Source organism: Antechinus flavipes, chromosome 4 (genome assembly GCF_016432865.1).
Source record: "Antechinus flavipes isolate AdamAnt ecotype Samford, QLD, Australia chromosome 4, AdamAnt_v2, whole genome shotgun sequence".
Lineage (NCBI taxonomy): Eukaryota > Metazoa > Chordata > Mammalia > Dasyuromorphia > Dasyuridae > Antechinus > Antechinus flavipes.
Window position 1 is genome coordinate 151,568,760 of NC_067401.1, and position 14,350 is coordinate 151,583,109.

Consider the following 14,350-nt stretch of genomic DNA (forward strand, 5'->3'; position numbering starts at 1 on the left):
GGAAAGTACCGGGGAAGAATTGGGGAGACAAATAATGTGTGTTGATATTGAGACTGTCTTAAAGGTATTTTGGGAAAATTTGGTTCCCATCAGGGCTATCTTAAAGATGCTAATCAAGATGGCCTGGGCACCTCATAATTATATTAACTATGGTAGTAAGACGAGTGTTTTAGCATTTCTTGACAAGGAGAGAGTTTCAGAATTCACATCAAAAGTACATTCCAGGTACAGAAGATAGCCATTCCAAAGGCACAAAAATAGGAGATTTAAGTGTCATGTATGAGTAACAGTGAGAAGACTGATTTAGCTGAAGTGAAGGGAAGAGAGAATAACATATGAGGAGGCTGTAAAGATAGTTTGGGACCAGGTGGTCTAGGACTTTAACATTTAAACAGAAGAATTTATATTTTATCCTAGGGACAGTTAGGAAAGCACCATAATTGATTAAGTGGAGTGACATCTTCAGGTCCAAGTTTAGGAAAAAATATTTTAGCAGTCTTGTGTAGGATGGGGAGGAACATGAGGCAGGGAGGTTAATTAAGAGGATGTTGCAACAATGCAGGAGAGAAGTAATGAAGGACTGAAATAAAGTGGTTACTGTGTGAGTGGAGAGAAGGAATTAAGGTTGAGATTTAAGGTAGAAATAGCAAGAAATAGGGTGACAGAAAGTGAGGAATTGAAGATAATGCTAAGATTGCAAACCTGGGAGACTGGAAGGATGGTGATGCCTTGGATGGAAATAGGGATATTTGGGAGATGGGAAGGTTTACAGGGAAGATAATGAGGATCACCCATAGCTTGATTGTTTTATTAGGTGACCCAAGTACCACAGGTTGACCCCTTCCATACAAATGCCCAGTCTTTTATAACTGTTGTCTCTGAGAGGCAGGATATTTTGTTTTATTTAAATCATTGTCTACCTTTGACATGAGGTTGGCTTAGGGGAACTAGAGCTCACAAAGTTGGTGTTGACAACTCCTGACCTCAACCCCCGGAGGTCTCCTTTTGTTAAGTAAGGTTCTTTTGCTTTTGTAAAAGGAGCAGAAGGTAATGTCATTTGGTAGGTCAATTTTGAAAATAATCATGTTTGCTATGTGTGTCAACATGGCTTCAACTACTCAATTATCTGATCAATGGGTTAAAAGAACGCTTATTAGTCTAATGGATAGAGTGGATTGTGACTTCCTGGGATAGAGTGTCCCTTTCATGTGTCCCTTTCAGAACAGCCTAACCTCCCTGGGGAACAGATGCATTATCTAATTTATGCCTTTGAACCATCTCATTTTTGCTGATTGCTGCTTAAAGGTCACCTCCAAATAAACATGGAAATGAAAGGTCAAGGTATTCAGCTTCTGAAGAATTATAAAGCAGATTTGGTCAACCTCAGATGTAAATTTATTCCCCTTTGCCAGTATCCCATATACCCATAGAGTCTATTCCTTCTGGGGGGCAGTAATAATGTGACTTTGGTTTTCAGATTCTGGGTGTGTTGATGGGGTAAGGGAATTTGGAGAGAGGGGAGTGGGAGGTAATAGCTGCAAATCTCATTTCATATAATCGGTGACTGAGCTCCAGAGGGACTGAAAAGACTTGCCGGTGACGTGATGAAAGGGTGGGTGGAACTGTCAGTTTTTGGCTTGCACTCCAGTGTCAGGCCTGGTGAGTGAAAATTGAATGCAACCAACACTTGTCTCTCCATTCACCTTCTACCTCTTTGGGATTTATTAAATTTGTAGGGAGTGGGGGCGGGACTCTGAGTAGTCAAATAAATTGTGCTCTGAGGTTCCAAGATCCCTTGGCTGCTTCAGTTCTGGGGCACTCTCCGGAGTTCCATTATGTTTTTAGATCTTGTCAGTAATGAGAGTTGGTGAAGGCTGTTGCTCCAGTTAATTAGGACTTTGTCCTTTCCCTTAGGCCATATTGGATTTAAAAACATTTTTCAGAGGGACTTTTCTCACCCTATTTCTCAAATTCCAGAATTAGTTTTTCCTTCCTCATGAAACTTTTTTGTCCATTTTGTCTCGTTCTCCTCTACTATGTCTTCTTCATATAGTCATTTGGAGGTGGATAACTGGTTTCCCAGATCTTTTGCTGTTATGTCTCTTAAACTACTTGTTTCTAATCAAGGGGCCAAAAGACTTTTGGGGAGTCAAGGAAGGGACTTCCTTCTTTTTCTTTCTATGTTTGTCTCTACATCTTTTTCTGTCTGATTCTCTCCATCTCTGTCTTTTCTTTGTCTCTCCCTATCTCTGTCTCTGTCTCTCTCATGCAGATCTGTAATCTTTGATTTATCAGCGTAAGAAAGTCTTTCAACCCTTATATTTTGGCAACTAATCTATCACTTTTAGTGTCAGATTCCTGGACCCTGAGAAGTTAAAGGACTTTCCTGTAGAAGAGGCTTTCCCTGGGATTCGGGGACTGGGAACAACAACAACAAAAGTGTCCACCTCTCTTTTTGTCTCTCTCTGAGCAGCTACTTTGTTCTTAAGAATTAATTCCTTTACAAAGACCTGGACTTGTAACTCCCTATCTCAGCCTTGGGCCCCTGCTGGAGAGAAAAATCAGTCTTATTTGCCTCATATAGGCCAAAGTAGAAATAGAACCCCAAAGGCATCTCTGTGAAGAGACACAACAGTTCCCACTCGTAAGCAAATCTCTTATGTGCCAGGGCAGTTAACTTATAAATATTAGGGATGTCTCAGAGGAATGGAACCCACCAGCTAGCACCCATGACATTTTGGAATACCCTTGCTAATAGTATCTAAATGTTTTCAATGGCTGAGGACAGCGTCACGAATAGAACACTGAATTTTGAAACAACAACAACAAAAACAACTTGGATTTGAATTGTATCTCTGCCATATGATACCCGTGTAACCTTAGACAAGAAAATAGGGAATGAAGGCAATCACGGGTTAGGAAAGCAGGTCCCTGATGCTCCCGTTCCTGCTCCCCTCCTTTCATTTGGAGGCTTATTTACTGGCCCTAAAAAAACAGAGCGAGTTCCTCAGTGCGAGCCTTTTATAGGAACACTCGTTCTGGCTCAGCAGCCAATTAAAAAGCTTTTCATCCTCGCGCTGTAATCTGACAGGAAATAGGATTATACCTGTGTGCATTTCCAAAAGCATGCTCATTAAGCTTCCATGTGGATATGCACAAAAACATAGCTGCAAGGGCTGGAGCCTCATTGGCTGTCCTCCTATCACTCAGACAAAAAGGAAACAGTCCCTCTAACTTCAAGGGGTACACATCATTGGGAAGAAATCTCTAAAATGCAGGCGGATGAGCCACGGGGACGATTAGGGGATTAGGAAAGATCTACAGAAGGCAGCATTAAGACACAGGTGCGGTGGGAAACTCCTTTTTTCGGATATTTAAATCCTCTCATTTTTGCAGGATCTTTTTTTTTTCTCTCCTAACCCAATAGCAGAGAACATCTGGGCTTGGAATGTGGGAGACCTGAGTTCAAATCTTGCCTTCGGAATTTTGTAACTAATTCTGGGTCAGCTACTGAAATTGAGGGGGTTGACCTCAAAGGTCTCTAGGGCCTCTTTTCCTGCGCTAAATTCTGCATTCTGGTTTAGAGGGTGATGGTTTCTTTAATACTTGACTTTTTTTCCCCCACTTCTTTTTTAGGCTCCTCCCCCAAGAGGTCCTGGAAGGTTAGAAGTTTAGTAACAAGTTCTTCTCTTTCTCTCTCTTTCCCTGCCCCTTATCTCAGATATGCTTCCCAGCTATAAGAGCCTCAAACTGAGCTGTGGCCAGGCCTATCTCCTAGAAAAGCAGCGGCAGGATTTCTCCTCATCTCCTCTCCATTTGGTCTTTAAGCAGTCAGGACCTTGGTAGTACAGGTTTCTGGCCTATTTCACCTTATGTCAGTTACAGGTTTTCTCCCTTCCCCTTCCCCCCATCTCTTGTAGAAAAACCCATCTGCTCTGCAAAGATAGTAATAAGGATGCAAGAGTGTGGAGCCTGAAGAAAAAACAAAACAAAGAAAAGAAGAGAAACAAAGAAAGGAAGACGAAAGAAAGAGGAAGAGAGAAAGTAAAAAAGCCCAGACCACCGTGAGCACCCACTCAATCAGAAGCCTGATTGGCTCCCCAGCACTACAGCCCCAATCGAGATCCCTCTGGCTTCAGGTAAAATCCTTGACGGAATAGAAGAGTTCATTGACATTGGATCTTTGTGCTAAAGATCCTCTCGCATGTCGTAAAACAAGTCCTTTACCGTGCCTCAGTTTCCCCATTTTTAAAATGAGGAAATTAGACTCCATAACCCCTAGGGTCCCCGTAGCTCTCTGTTATCCAGTGACCCTACTTAACCTTTTCTTCTGATGCTCTTTATTAGTTCCTAGAGGGTTGTATAGTTTGATGGAACTATTCTATGATTGGAATATACGCCCTCTGAAGAATAAATGTTTAATAACTTTGTAGCTAGCATACCATTTCTCTCATTCTTTATCTTATTTGAACTTCCCAGCAACTCCATGAAATCGGTCCTATGGGTACCAAGTTCATATTATAGATGAGGAAAATGAGGCGCAGATAAATTTTTTACAGTTTGTGCTGACTCTGGATCTCGCACTCTCTCCATTATACTCTGAAAAGATCGGGAGCCAGTGGTATTGCTTCGTGTATTGCCATTTCCTGTGTAGGTCATACAGACAGAGATTTAGAGTTGGAAGAGGTACATGAGGAGGAAACTGAGGCACAGAGCTGTGAAAGGATTGCTCGGGCTCAGACAGTGGAAAATGCACTATTTCTCTCTTTCTGGGAGGATGCGCTCCATCTCTTATCCTTCTGTTCTGTTCTACACAAACACCTGATCCAGTGCTGAGCGGATGCTCTTTTGTTGTTCAGTTGTTTTTCAGTTGTATCTGACTCTTTGGGATCCCATTTGGGTTTTCTTGGCAGAGTGGTTTGCCATTTTCTTCTCCAGCTCATTTTACAGCTGAGGGAAAGGTGGTAAGCAGGGTTATGTGACTTGCCTGGGGTCACTTCATAGTGTCTGGCGCCGGGTTTGAACTCCGGAAGATGAGTCTTGCCTCACACAATGTGCACTATGGCACCACCTTGCTACCCTGTTCTACGATCGATCCCGAGGAGTGTCTGAAGTTCGGAGCCACTGAGTGATTTATCCATGAAGACATAGCTTCATTCAGTCAGTTAGCAAGCATTTATAATTTTCTGGGGATTCAAAGAAAGCTAAAAACAAAACAAAACAGTCTCTGCTCTTGAGGAACTCAGTCAAATGAAAGAGAATAAGCATTTATTAAGCATCTACTGTGTGCCAGACATTGTGATAAGCGCTTTATAAATACTCTTATTCATCCTTGGAAGGTGGTGCTATTATTGCTCCCATTTTACAGATGAGGAAACTAGTGAGTGTCTAAGGCAGGATTTAGTGCAAGTGTAATTGCCTCCAGGCTAGGGCTTCTATCCACTGCCTGTCTGGGTACCTAGGAGAGGCAACATGGAAACAATCGGACAAACAAAATTTGTTCAGGATAAATCTGAGTTAATCTCAGGAGAAAAGCATTAGCATTAAAGGGGAAAGACTTCTTGCAGAGGGTGGGATGTTAGTGGGACTTGAGGGAAACCAAGGGGATCAGGAGGTGGAGGTAAGGAAGTGCAAGTGTGGAGGACAGCCAATGAAAAAGCTGGGAGTTGTAAGATGGACTGGCTCATGTAGGAACTGAAGGGGTTCCTGGAACAAGGAATACTGGGAAGGGATCAGGAGGGCGGATTATAAAGGGTTTTGAATACTGGAAGATTTGTAGTTTGTCGTGGAGGTCCCTGGAAGTCACCAGTCCTCTTCATCCCCTCATTGAGAAGGCAAGCAATTCGATATATATCTGTAGTCATGCAAAATATGTCTCCTTCCATGTTATGGGGAGAAAAAAAAGACAAAAAAATTAAAATGTCTCAATTTGTATTTAAACACTTTGTCTGGGGACAGATAGCATTTTTCTTCATTAGTTCTTCAGAGTTATCTTGGATCATTGTATTGTTCAGAATGGCTAAGTCATTCACAACTGATAATCTTACAATATTACCATTGCCATGTATATAGTACATGTCACTTTTGCATCAGCTTCTTTCTATAAGTCTTTCCAAGTTTTTCTGAGAGCATCCTATTAATCATTTCTTATAGCACAATAACATTCCATCACACTCACAAACCACAATTTGTTCAGTCATTCCCTAATTGATGGCAGACATACCCTCAATTTTCAATTCTTTGCCACAAGAAAAAAAGATGCTGTGTGTGTGTGTGTGTATTTGTGTATTCCTTTTCCTTTTTTCTTTTTACTTTTTTTTTTTTTTTTTTTTTTTTTTTTTGTATACAGACCTAGTAGCTAGGTCAAAGGGTATATAGAGATTTATAGCTTTTTGGGCATAGTTCCAAATTGATCTCCAGAATGGTTGAATCAGTTCACAACTCTACTAATAATGCATTAATGGCTCATTTTCCCCCATATCCTCCTCAGCATTTATCATTTTCCTTTTCTGTCCTCTTAGCCAATCAAATAGATATGAGCAATATCTCAGAATTGTTTTAATTTACATTTCTTCAATCAGTAGTGATTCAGATCATTTTTTAAAAATATGGCTATAGATAGATTTGATTACTTCATCTGAAAACTGTTCATATCTTTTGATCATTTATAATTTGGAGAATGGCTCCTATTTTTATAAATTTTGTTTCTATATATTTGAGAAATAAAGCTTTTATCAGAGAAACTTGCTTCAAATTTTTTTCAGTTATGACTGCTAACTGTATCCTATTACCCACTCTGTTTATTCAATTTTCTCTTTTTTTCCCCAAGTTTTTTACCTCTGATTACCCCTCCCCCAATCTGCCCTCATTTTTATTACTCTCCCCCCTTCTCATATCGCCTATCACTTCCCCATTTACTTTCTCGCAGGGTAAAATAGATTGCTATATTCAATTGTGAGCATATACCCTTCTTGAGCTAATTCTGATTACAGTAAGGTTTATTGACTGCTTCTCATCTCTTCCCATCTTTCCTTCTACTGTGAAAGCATTTTCTTGCCTCTTTAATGTGAGATAATTTACCCCATTCTACCTTTCCTTTTTCCCTTTCTTCTTCCATCTCTTAATTTTTTTAGATATCATCCCTTCATATTCGAGTCACCCCTCTGTCTAGATATACTCCTTCCAACTGCCCTAATAATGAGAAAGTTCTTATGAGTTACAAATATCTTTCCATGTAGGAACATAAAAAGTTTAACCTTATCAAGTCACTTATAATTTTTCTTATTTCCCTTTTAATGCTTCTCTTGAGTCTTGTATTTGAAAGTCAAATTTTCTATACAGTTCTGGTCTTTTTAATGCTTGAAAGTCCTCTATTTCATTGAATATACATTTCACTCAGTTTTTCTGGGTAGATGATTCTTGGTTGTAATTCTAGGGCCTTTGCTCTTTGGAATATAATATTCTAAGCCCTCTGAGCCTTTAATGCAGAAGCTGCTACTATCAATAAAAAGTTATAATTATTTAAAAAAAAGAAAAAGAAAAAAATGTAGAAGTTGCTAAATTTTGTGTTATCCTAACTGTGGCTCCACTATATGTGAATTGTCTTTGGCTGGAAAATTATTTCACCCTATTTTTTTGTAAGTTCTGCTACTCCAGGAATTATATTATGGCATTATATAAAGTGTTCAGAAAGGTTTGGGGAAGAGTTCAGGCGAGTCATTGCCTTTCCCCACCATATTGGCTCATAATTTTAGCAGTAATGTCTTTCTGATGAAGTGGAAATGAAGTACCACTTTTGTTGTGGAAAGCCTCTAAAAAAGCATCTCAGTGTGGCTTTTCCATTGCTGGAGTTCAGTTAAGTACTTGGAATAATGATTAGCATGACTGCCGAAATATTCTAGCCCCATGGCATTGAGAACACATAATGAAATGAGAATTAACTCTGTGCTGTATTTTGACATGTGTACTTTTGGATTGACTACTTAGATGACTAATTTCTCATATGGGGAGAACATTAAGTGCTACATTATGCTTCGACAAAGAAGGAATGTTTTTTGAAGTGAATCTTATAATTCTTCAGTATGATTTTCCTTAAATGCTAAGTCAAAGTTTCATTTCTTGTTGTTGCTAAGAATGTATCCCCAAAGTGACAAGGAAAGTAATTTCAAAAAATATGATTCAATAAGACTAACATTTATTTTAAGTGCAGTATTTCGGAAGGAGTTATATAAAAGATGGGGTCAATCTATGGTGGTCAGTCCATTGGATTTAGTTCAATTTGAAAGAGCCAGTTCAATTATCTGTAATAAGTGTTCTCTCTCTTTTTTAATAGTATGTAAATTAGGGTGGTTTATATTATTTCCAATTTACAGATGGAGACAAACATTAACATTAAGAGATTTGTCTAAAATCAGAGAGTATCAAGGCATTCCAGTGTGACAAATGAAAATTTTCAGGAGACAGAATTTCTGGTAATTTGTAATCAATTTTATTAATTGTTGCTAGCAGATAATTAAAAGATTGAGGAGTATTGACCCTCTTGGAAGCCAAAAGACCTTCCCTGGATAAACATTAGTGTTTTAAATATCCTTAGAGAGATTATGTTCCTGACAGGTAATAATCAATTCTGATTGATTAACAATTAATAAAAAGGATGAATATTATAATAAGAGGAACCTATTCTAAATAGGGGCATGACTGTGATCAGGTGACCCTTATGTTTACCTAGATCACTTCCAACCTCAGACTCTCTCGACAAAGGATTTAGTGGTTTCCCTGCCTTCCCCCTTTTCCCTTTTCTCTCTCCCCCAATCCGGAGTAGAATACAATGGGCCAGAATTTACATAGATTAAACTTTTTTTTTTTTTTTTTTTTTAACTCTTTTATCAGAACTAATTTTCCCCACCTGGGAAGTCTTCTGGGTCTGAAGAAAATTGAGAAGGTTAATTCAGGTTCATTATCCACAGTATCCTTCGGATGCTGGATGAATAATCTACCAGGGACTAATTTCTGAATGAGGAAATAGAAAGGAGGAAAAACCTTACTCCTAATTTAATAATTCATTATTAATATGAGAGAAATAATGATTTTTCTCATCCAGAAATGAAGGAAAAAAGTGGAAGAGCAAAAGGGAAAAACGGATGGACATAGCCACTAAAAGGGAAAAAGAACAAAAGAATAAAGATGTGTTGGCATTCAGAGAAAATAGTTTCATCCTGTCCATTTGTGGGTTCTGCCACTCCAAGAATTTCTTTATGGCATTATTTAAAGGTGTTCAGAAAGATTTTGGGGAGAGTTCAGGCAAGTCACCACCTTTCCCCACCATATTGGCTCATAATTTTAGCGATAATGTCTTTCTGATGAAATGGAAATGAAGTACTACTTTTGTTGTGGAAAGCCTCTTTCACCTGAGAGAGAAGGACCACACTAATGGTCCTTGACAAAGAAAGGACCAGTCACAAATGTTTGTCCCATTGGGATGCCTTGATACTCTCTGATTTTAGACAAATTTCTTAATCTTAATGTCTGTTTTCATCTGTACTGGAAATAATAAAAATCACCCTAATTTACATACTGTTAAAAAAAAAAGAGAGAATCCTTATTACTGATAAAGGATGAGTGTTTCTTTGCTGAGAAAGCCTTTGTGATTCTGTTAGTATTTCCCTTAGTGATATTATTATGACAATTTAACCCTTAGGGTTCACTTGAAACTTGTAAAATTCTTATTCTGGGTCAGGCCTTAGGTTATTCCAGTGGTTCAGGCTTGGAATGCAGTGAGACACTTATGGGCCATAATATATGTGACAAAAGTTTACTCAACCATAAAAGGAAGCAATGAAGTTGTCATGATGTTTTAGGAAAATTGGGGCCTCCCCTTTACTTCTGTTCCCGTCATGGTGACTAAGCCCTATCAGAGAGATTGAATCAAATGCTTGGTGGTGGGAATTCCACCAAACTTGAAGAACCCTCAATTCCTTATAAATTGAGGTAATTTAAAGCCATGTAGACCAATCAAATCCAGAATGTGCTTTCCTTGCCCCTTTTAAAGAGAAACCAGCTCATCCTGTGTAAAAGAGACATGGTTCCCGGCACCATTTTTATTAGCTGTAATTCAGATTTCTTTTAGTGTGTCTCCCTTCCTTCCCATCTAGGAGTCTGCTAGGAGACACTAGTGTCAATCTGGTGATGGGGAGGTCTAGAAGAAGGAATGAGCAGTGTGATTGAACTGTTTAATAGGAAAAAAAAAAGTTTTCTAATTTCTTAGTTTTTCCTCCCCCTTTAATACCCTGGTTCTTCATCAGTTAGGGAACATTTATTAAGTGCCTATGATGTCAGGCACTAAGGATACAAGTACAATGAATGAAGGAACTTCTTATTCCCTGGGAGTTTGTCGGGGAGACAATAAGAAAAAAAATATTTTTAAAAGTACAACATAAATATAAAGTGAATAAACACAAATATATACAAATAGCTAAATACAAAGTTGTTTGTGAAGGAGGGCAATTGCAGCTGGGAGGATTAGAAAAAGCTTCCTTCAGGAAATGGTGTCTGAACTGTATTAAAGTAAGAGAGGATCCTTTTGGGGGGAAGATCAGGAGAAAAGGCCAGTTTGGCTGGCTTTTAGGTGTGAAATCCGATGAGACTCTTCACATAGGTTGGGGCCAGGTTGGATAGGATTTTAAAAACTAAACAGGAATTTATATTTTATCCTAGAGACAATTTTAAGTCAATAAAGTTGTTTTAATAAGGAAATCACACCATCAGTTCTATGCATAAGGAAAATTACAGCAGTGTTTAGGATGGACTAGAGTGAAAAGCAATTCCAAGCAGGGAAATCAATTAGGAGGCTATTGCATTAATGTAGTAAAACAATGATAAAAGCCTGACCTAAGGTGATATAGTAATGTGAATTTATGGAAATAGAAATGGTAAGATCTCACAATTGGATATGTGGGGTGAAGGAAAAGATGGAACCCAAAGTTCTCATAGAAACATAAGAGATACAAACCTGAGATACTGGAAGTTTGGGGCACCTTTGACATAAAAAGGGAAATTTAGAAAGAATGATATTTTTTTGGGGGGAAATGAGTCCAATTTAGATGAGTGGAATTTAGATCTTTATGAGGCTAATTGGAAAGGTCCAATTAACTAGTGATATGTGAATGGGATGAACTGAAGGGTTCATAAGCATGTGGCTTCAACCTATGCCCTAATTGTGACTTGAGACTTTGCAATAATAAGTTAAGCTATGGCCAAAAAGCTGCAGGTGTTCGATTGTCTTGGATGAACATTTCCCCTCCTGTTTCTTTCCATTGCTAATTAGCATTTAAGTATTTCATTTAAAGGCGGTGATGGCTTTGGGAATTCAGATAACAATTCTCTCATTCAAGAATATCTGCTTGTATAGCAGTTCTCTAGGGAAATTTGAATTAAGAGTTTGTTATTTTCTTGTATTCTTTTGTTTCTGGGATAAATTTCTTTCTTTAAGTTGTAAGTCCTGTTGTCTAGACAATGGGAGAAAAGGTTAAGGGGATTCTGATCTATATAATCTTGTGTTTTGCATTTTGTACTTTGCATTCCTCTACTGACATCTTGTCTGTTGGGAGTTGCCTTTCTCTCAAGATCATAATAAATCCTTTTTTTTTTTTTTTTTTTTTACCTCCAGAATCTCTGCTTTTTAATTTGGGTAAGGAGAACTTAGGGGTGATCCTGGGGCTTGATATATATATCTGGGAGTCATCTGCATAGAGATGTGAGATTTTTTTGGAGAGAGAAATTTTGGGGAATGGGGGAGGTAAAGGGATTGAGTTGGCCATCTGTTGATTTTTCACATCCCTTCCCCAGCACTCACCATCCCCCCATTTCCACCTGTTTTGACACTTGACTATGGTTTTACTGGAAAGCATCACACAGAATCTTGTTGCTTTCTAGATCTACCAACTAATGGAAGAGAGTAATGATAAAATTATAAATTGAAATTTGGAAAGGATCTTTAAAAATCATTTAGTTGAGCCAATTATTGTTTGTTTTTTTGTGAGGCAATCGGGATTAAATGACTTGCCCAGTATCACACATCTAGTAAGTGTTAAGTGTCTGAGGCCACATTTGAACTCAGTCTTCCTGACCACCAGCTCATTTCTTTAACAAAAAAAGAATTAAGGCCCATAGAAAGGAGTGATTTGCCACAATATAGCATTTTTACTCTTTTTTGTTGTTGTTTGCTTACATTTTGTTTTCTTTCTCATTTTTCCTTTTTGATGTGATTTTTCTTGTGCAGCAAGATAATTGTATAAATATGTATACCTATATTGGATTTAACATATATTTTTAACATGTTTAAAATTTCAAATGTGCTAATAGTATATAATTATTTAACATGTAATCTTATTACTAATATTTTGTTTAGGATAATATATCTGTATTGTTGTTCATTAAGGATATTGGTCTATAATTTGATTTCTTGTGTTTTTCTCTGACATGTGGTAATGCTACATTTCTGTAATAGAGTTTTTAATACTCTCTTTTCCTGTTTTTTCAAACAACACACAATATTCAAATTACTTATTCTTTAAATGCTTAAAACAGTCCACTTATTAAAAAAAAAAAAAAAAAGAAGAAGTTTCATAAAGGCCTGAGGTTTGAAAATGGATTTGAACCCAAGTCCTTTGATTTCAGATCCAGGAATCTTTCCATGATAACATGCTGAGTTGCCCAGAATTTGTCACTATTGTACCAGTCTTTGAATTCCTTTATTTCTGGTTTTTCCTTGTTTGACCTTATCCACTGATCTACTTTTCTCTTTTTTAATACTGGCAACAAATGTTTTTAATGATTATTACTTTATAATATAGTTTGAGGTCTGAAAGCGCTAGTCCATACCTATTTTTCAATATTTCCCTTATTATTCATTTTTGTTGTACTTTTGTGTCTCAGTCGTTTAATTATATATATGCTTATGTTTAATTACCCATGTGATTTTTTTCCCCACTGTGACATTTTAGATCCTGTTTTCAATTTTGTCTTGTTTTATGTATTAGTTTGTCTTGTTTTGTTTTCAATGAGATTTCATTTCTCCCCTTTGGAAATTTTATTTAGTCCTATCTCTACTTATTTGATCTTATTTTGAATTTGTTTATTTATTTATTTATTTTTTTGGATACACAGATTTTATTATACTTTCTCATCTGCTGTAATTTTTACAATTTTTATTCAAGGGAAATCCTGCTCTTATTCCAATTTCATTTCTAATTTTGTTGGATGTTTTTGCCAGGCTCTTGGGAAAAGTCTCCCCCACTCCCCCCAAATTTATCTGCTGTCAAGATGAAAGCACTATTCTGCAAAATGTTTTATTGATGCTGGATTGTTGATGAAGCATCAGGATTTGTTATAAGCAGGATTTTACTCATGCATGCTGTTTGTTTTGTTTTTTGCTATATGTTAGCATGTGGGAAAAGTTACTTATATTGTTTTTCATGATCTTGAATTTATTTCTATAGCACTGGTATTATTTTGCATATCTGTATATGCACTTGTATTGATTACATATTACTTTGCTCATTGTGTTGTTATGGTACAACGATGCAAATTCACATTTATAGTCAGCATTACTGAGTTTGTTAAAAATGGAACAGGCAGTCTCTGAATAACTTAAATTGATGTTGCATGGTTAGTTGTGATGACATCTTCCTGTAATTCCTATTATAGGAGAAATTGAGGCTGGTGAATTGAGGCTGGTGAATCTGTTTTGGCTTAGAAGTACTAAGCTGTGGTGGGGTCCCAAATAAGTTTCATGTTAATATGTTGAATTCCTGGGATGGGAAGTGAGGAAGGGAGGCTTTAGATGGAACACCAGGTTGGACAGGCCTAGCTTGGCAAAGGAGCACATCAAAGCTCTTATGTTGATCAGAGAGTAGGATAGGATCTGTGAGTGGTTCCTAACCCTAAATTAGATGGTGAGACCCAATTCTAAATAAACAAATGAGTAAATAAATAACAAAAATTAAATGAATAAATAAATTATTGTTGCATTGTAAATATTGAAAGGCCTATTATGTATTAGGAGTGGGCAATTAGGTGGCACAATCATCATCTTGAGTTCCAATCTGACTCAGTCACGAGCTGCACCTCTTTGGTAAATTACTTAATGCTATATGCCTCAGTTTCCTCATCTGTAAAATGAGGTGGAGAAGGAAAAAGGCAAACCATTCTAGTGTCTTTGCAAGAAAACTCCAAATGGGGTTACAAAAAGTAGGATGCTACTGAAATCACTGAATAACAACAATATTAGGAACAGACAGAGTAAAACACTAAAGATGTATAAAAATATTGCAAAAGAATGTGAAAGCCTTGC

At 37.4% G+C, this 14,350-nt stretch overlaps 1 protein-coding gene across 1 annotated transcript in view; it reads left to right on the top strand.

Annotated features, from left to right (window-relative positions):
• Positions 1–3,825: 3,825 nt before the first annotated feature.
• SLC39A11 (solute carrier family 39 member 11) overlaps positions 3,826–14,350 on the top strand; it is a 508,920-nt gene continuing 498,395 nt past the window's right edge. The window contains exon 1 of the mRNA XM_051995203.1: positions 3,826–4,139. The gene's annotated coding sequence lies outside the window, so the exon portion shown is untranslated. The remainder of the gene's footprint in view (positions 4,140–14,350) is intronic.